Consider the following 6125-nt stretch of genomic DNA (forward strand, 5'->3'; position numbering starts at 1 on the left):
TGGCTTGGGATGCCTTGGGCATCCCCAAGCTTGAGCTCTTTCCACTCCTTATCTCTTTGTCCATGAGAACATCACCCAAAACTTGAAAACATCACAACACAAAACTTAAACACAAACTCGTGATAACATTAGCACAAGAAAACAAACTACCACCTCTTTTGGTACTGTAGAAAACTTGAATTCTATCTATATTGGTGTTGGGCTACTGTATTCTCACTTTTCCATGGCTAGTACCCCCCGATACTAACCATAGTTTCATCAAAACAAGCAACCAACTCAACAAAAACAGAATCTGTCAAAAACAGACCAGTTTGTAGCAATCTGTATACTTCGTGTACTTATGGTACCTCACAAATTCTGAAAAATTACGACTGACTGGGAAAAAGGCATATCAACCAGCAGCAAAAAGAATCAACTCAAAAGCTCTTTCTGAATAAAAATGAAAAATCATCTCGTGAGCGAAAAGTTTCTGTCTTTTTCCAGCAGGATCAAACAACCATTACCAAGACTAATCATAAAGGTTTTGCTTGGCTCGAACACAAAAAGAAACACAAAAAACACAATCACAACAGAATTATGATGGTGTGGACGCAACAAAATAGAAAGAAAAAGATAAATTCATTGGGTTGCCTCCCAACAAGCGCTATTGTTTAACGCCCCTAGCTAGGCATAAAAGCGATAGAATCAAGTATCGTCGTCTTTGGTGCTCAAACCATAAGTAGCGTGATCACCTATCATCTTAAGGTTTTCATCTTTCTTGCTGGATGATTCACCACTACTTTTAGGAACAAAAACAGACTTGGTGATTTTATTGTGGGCAAAATTTGGAGTATTCTACACAACGGCAAAAGCGGAACCCAAGTCGGTTATAACATCCTCTAGTTTGCCAATCCTAGCGGAATCATGACCTAGTTTTTCGTTAACTGTGGGTTCCTTCTCCTTTAGATTTTTCAAAACCATTCCCACCTTGGATCCATACTGAGTGATTTGATTGTGGATCTTTTTATCCAAATTCTCAATGAGTTCGACCGTAGCAACTTTATTTTCAATGACGTCCAGCCTACGCATCACATATTCCAGAGTTAAGGTAGTTGCATTAACCATGAGCGGGGGTGAGCCTACAAAATTTATTACAGCTCCGTAAGAATCAACAGTATGGCTACCCAAGAAATTTCCACCTACGATGGTGTCAAGAATATACCTATTCCAAGGAGAAACACCCACATAAAAACTGCAAAGCAGGACGGTAGTGGATTGCTTATGAGTAGATATACTCTCAGCATTGCAAATCCTATACCAAGCGTCCTTTAACTTTTCTTCCTCAATTTGTTTGAAACTGAGGACTTCTCTCTCGGGAGTATCGTTTGAAGTGATGGATCTAGCCATGAGGACAGGTAGACTATCCCACACAGACGAATAGAAAGCAAGCGAGAGAAAAGGGCGAACGAAAAGGCGAACGAAAAAGGCAAATTGGTGAAGTGGGGGAGAGGAAAATGAGAGGCAACTCGCAAACAAAGTAAATGCAAGATATGAGTTTGAGACACTTACTTGGATGAGTTCTTGACTTGATCCTCCTCGGCAACGGCGCCAGAAATTCTTCTGCTACGGCAACAGACAACAGCGCCAGAAATTGACACGTTGACGGAGGCTGGGCTTGCATTGGTTTTTCCCTTGAAGAGGAAAGGGTGATGCAACACAGGAGCAGTAAGTATTTCCCTCAGTTTGAGAACCAAGGTATCAATCTAGTAGGAGAATCTCGTCAAGTCTAGATTACCTGCGCAAACTCAAAAGAGCTTGCACCCAACGCTTTAAAGGGGTTGTCAATCCCTTCAAGATTGATTGCAAAGTGAGAACTGAAGGCGGAAAGTGCAACGAAGTAAAAAGTGTAAGGCTGAAAATATGGTGTGGAGTAGACCCGGGGGCCATAGTGTTTACTAGAGGCTTCTGATGGGGTTATAGTCCTAGGGTAGGGTCATAGGCCCGCCCTATAGGTCCTACCCAATGACTACCCTTCATAAGGGACAAGGCCCTTAGTCAGTTCCGACTTAATTAAGGACTTCCCATCATCCAGTCGATGATGATTCCTCCATCATCCAGTCGGAGATGAGCATTCGGAGCATATCAAACTTACCGACTGGATTCCACTCTGTACATCGTAACCCCCGTGGAGGGCAACGGTCATACGTTTTCATGTACCTTTATTAGCATTTAAGGCATACGTTACCTGTAATGTAGACATTTAATCGCCACTACTCCACCCCTGTGCACCGAACCATTGTGAAGGACATCACACTCTATATAAGTCGCCCTTCCCCACTGGTGCAGTGCAGGGGTTAGCAATTCACGGTAATCCATATTCCACTCGACATCAAGCTCCCAAGAGCACCGAGACGTAGGGCTTTTACCTCCACCGTAGAGGGGCCTGAACTCATACAACCTCGCCGTAGCTAAGGCTCTCCCATCCTTTCGTACCCTACACATCTACTGTCAGACTTATACCCACGACAGTTGGCGCCCACCGTGGGGCACGCGTCTAAGCGACTTTTGGCGAGTTTGCGACTACATCTTTTCATCATGTCGTCCGGTGGAGATTTGTGCATGGGTCATGAGATTCTCTTCGGCGCTCTCTCCTTCATCGTCGACGATTCGGCATGGCTTCGGGATGCTCCTCTCGACGTCGACGCGCTCCCCAGTCGCGGGGCTACACACTTCCGTGCCGGCGCCCGCGGCATCCTTCTTCTCCAGCAGTCGGCTCCGGTGTCGACCTTCGCCCCAGTCACGCGCCGCAACAAGCGGTCTCGCCGTCTGCGGCTCTGGCGTTGGGTGCGACACGCCCAGGCGCGCCAGAGCGCGTCTTCACAAGTGGCGGTCCTCGAGTCGGTTGTAGTTGCGCTGTTGTCCCAGCGCTCGGACTCAGTTCCGACTGAGTTCCCTTCCGAGTACTTGGGTCGCGGGCCTGCAGCCGAAGTGCACATGGCCAACTCCCATGAAAGTCCCCGCCAAACCGGCCGGAACGAGCACGAGGTCGGCAAAACATCCGGCGCTCGCCGTCAGCCCCGCCGTTCTGCCAGTCGGCGCACTCGTTAGAGCAACGTGGAGGTGTTCCGCACACCCGTCCTCAACCTGGCTGCCGCTGCCAAGATAGTCGATTCCCTCCAGCCGACTAATTCAGAGGCTGGCAGAGGGATCGAGCAGATCCGTGCCCTGCTGCACATGGCGCAGCAGCAAAATTCGGCGGTCTCCCAGTCGCACAACAGGATCCACAATAGTTCTGTTCGGGCGAACACGCATCGGTCAGTTCACAGCCCTGGTTCTCATCAGCGACATAGGGGAGGCAGCCGTTACTTGAATTCCAAAGATCGTTGCCGTTCACGCACCCCTCCGCGAGGTGGGCCCTAAGGGCCCCCACATCATGATAATCGGCGTTCGGTCGGTGACACTTATGATCCAAGGCCCGACGCAAGAGGATATATCACCCAGAGGAGGGTCGACAGGGTCGGGCCCACCGCGATGGTCATGATATAGACCGTCCGAGTGGAAGCAGGACCATTGTCTCTGGCCCCGAGTGTTTCAATCGAGCCATCCGTTCGGCTGACATCCCTCCCAACTTCCGATTGGCGACGGGAATCAGCAAGTTTACAGGAGAATCCAAGCCAGAAACGTGGCTGGACGACTACCGAGTGGCAGTCCAGATCGGCGGTGGAGACGACCAGGTCGCCATGAAACATCTCCCCCTGATGCTCGACGGCTCGGCACGAGCGTGGCTGAACCGGTTGGCTCCTTCAAGCATCTACAGTTGGGCAGATCTGGCCCGAGTCTTCATCAGGACCTTCGAGGGGACGTGCAAACGCCCTGCTGGTCTCGTGGAGCTCCAGCACTGTGTCCAGAAGCAGAATGAGCCCCTGCGCGATTTCATCCAGCGTTGGACAACCCTTTACCACACGGTGGAGAACGTCAGAGAGCACCAAGCAGTCTGCGCCTTCAAGGCAGGCGTGCGGTACAGAGATCTGTACCTGAAGTTCTGTCGAACAGGCGACATCTCCATGAGCAAGATGATGGAAATAGCGGCACGCTATGCAAATGGCGAAGAAGAGGACCGCATTCGTAGCGGCAAGCACAAAGCAATCGCCGATGGAGATGGGAACAACACTCAGCAGCAGAAGCAGAAAGCTCCGTCCACTCCGCAGGCAGAGGCCGCAGCCGTTACCAATGCCAAGTTCAAGGGCAAGGGGAAGGCTCAGTTCACCCCCAAGAAGAAGCATTTCGGAAACCACATCCTGGACCAGCCATGTCCAATCCACACGAAGATGGATGAAGAGGGCAACGCCATATTTCTGAAGCATACCACTCGGCAATGTCGCCTCCTGATCCAGGGGTTCGGCGAAGGGCAGCCTAGTGAAAAGGACAATGAACAAGATGAGGAGGACAAGGAGGATCCGTTCCCCCAAGTCCATGCCACACTGATGATTTTTGCTGACGTTGAAAGCAAGAGTCGACTGAAGTTGGTGAACAGGGAGGTGAACATGGCCACCCCGACCAATCCCACATTCCTCAAATGGTCTCAGACTGCGATCACCTTTGACCAGTCGGATCATCCAGCACACGTACCCACCCCACGGAGGCAGGCCCTGGTCGTCGACCCGGTGGTGGAAGGAGTCCGACTGCGCAAAGTCCTCGTGGACGGCGGCAGCGGCTTGAACGTCATGTATGCTGACACTCTCAAGGGGATGGGCATTCCGATGTCCAAACTTAGCGAGAGCAGCATGCAGTTCCATGGATTCGTCCCTGGACGAAAGACCAAGTCACTCGGCCAAATCGCGTTGGACGTCGTCTTCGGCTCCGACAAGAACTTCCGCAAGGAAAAACTGACGTTCGAGGTGGTGGACTTCCAGAGTGCGTACCACGCGATTCTGGGCCGCCCGGCGTATGCGCGTTTCATGGCCCGTCCATGTTACGTGTACCTGAAGCTGAAGATGCCAGGCCCAAAAGGTGTGATCACTATCACAGGCAATCAGCAGCAAGCCGAGGAGTGTCTGCAGCAGGGATCGAGGATCGCCGATCAGCAGATGGCTGTCCTCGAGCTTGACGAGTACAAGAAGACAGTCGACCCCGCTGACTTGATGCGTCCGAAGAAGCCAGCTTCGGAATCCGCATTCCAGTCGGCGGGAGAAACGAAGAAGGTCAGCATCCACCCGACAGACGACGCCGCTGCCCCGACGAACATATCCACCACCCTCGATCCTAAATAGGAAGCCGAGCTCATCCAATTCCTCCGTGAGAACTGGGACATTTTCGCATGGAAGCCCGCTGACATGCCAGGTGTACCCAGGGAGTTGGCTGAGCACCGACTGCATGTGGATCCTGCTGCTCGGCCTGTCCGAGAACGCCTGTGTTGGTCCGCCGCGCACAGAAGGAAGGCAATCGGAGAAGAGGTGGCTAAGCTTTTGGCAGCCAACTTCATTCGCGAGGTACACCACTCCGAGTGGCTCGCCAATGTTGTCATGGTGCCCAAGAAGGATAAGTCTATTCGAATGTGCATCGACTTCAAGCATCTCAATAAGGTCTGCCCGAAAGACCATTTCCCGCTCCCCCGCATCGATCAAATTGTTGATTCGACTGCGGGTTGCGAGCGTTTGTCATTCCTTGATGCCTACTCAGGCTATCATCAGATCCGTCTGTATGGCCCCGATGAATTAAAAACAGCCTTCATCACCCCATTCGGGTGCTTCTGCTACATCACTATGCCATTTGGTTTGAAGAATGCAGGAGCAACCTTTATGCGCATGATCCAAAAATGCCTCCATGACCAGATCGGTCGAAATGTGGAGGCGTATATGGATGATATCGTAGTCAAGTCACGCAAAGGTTCCGACCTGCTGGCTAACTTGGCAGAAACATTCGCCAACCTTCGTAGGTACGATATCAAGCTCAACCCAGCCAAGTGTTCATTCGGTGTTCCCAGCGGAAAGTTACTCGGTTTCTTCGTTTCCGAACGAGGGATCGATGTCAACCCCGAAAAGATCGGGACCATCGTCCGAATGGAGCGGCCGGTCAGAATACACGATGTTCAAAGGCTCACAGGTTTCCTAGCGGCTTTGAGCAGGTTTTATCAGTCGACTCGGCGA

The sequence above is a fragment of the Hordeum vulgare genome, chromosome 4H, assembly GCF_904849725.1.
Source record: "Hordeum vulgare subsp. vulgare chromosome 4H, MorexV3_pseudomolecules_assembly, whole genome shotgun sequence".
NCBI lineage: Eukaryota > Viridiplantae > Streptophyta > Magnoliopsida > Poales > Poaceae > Hordeum > Hordeum vulgare.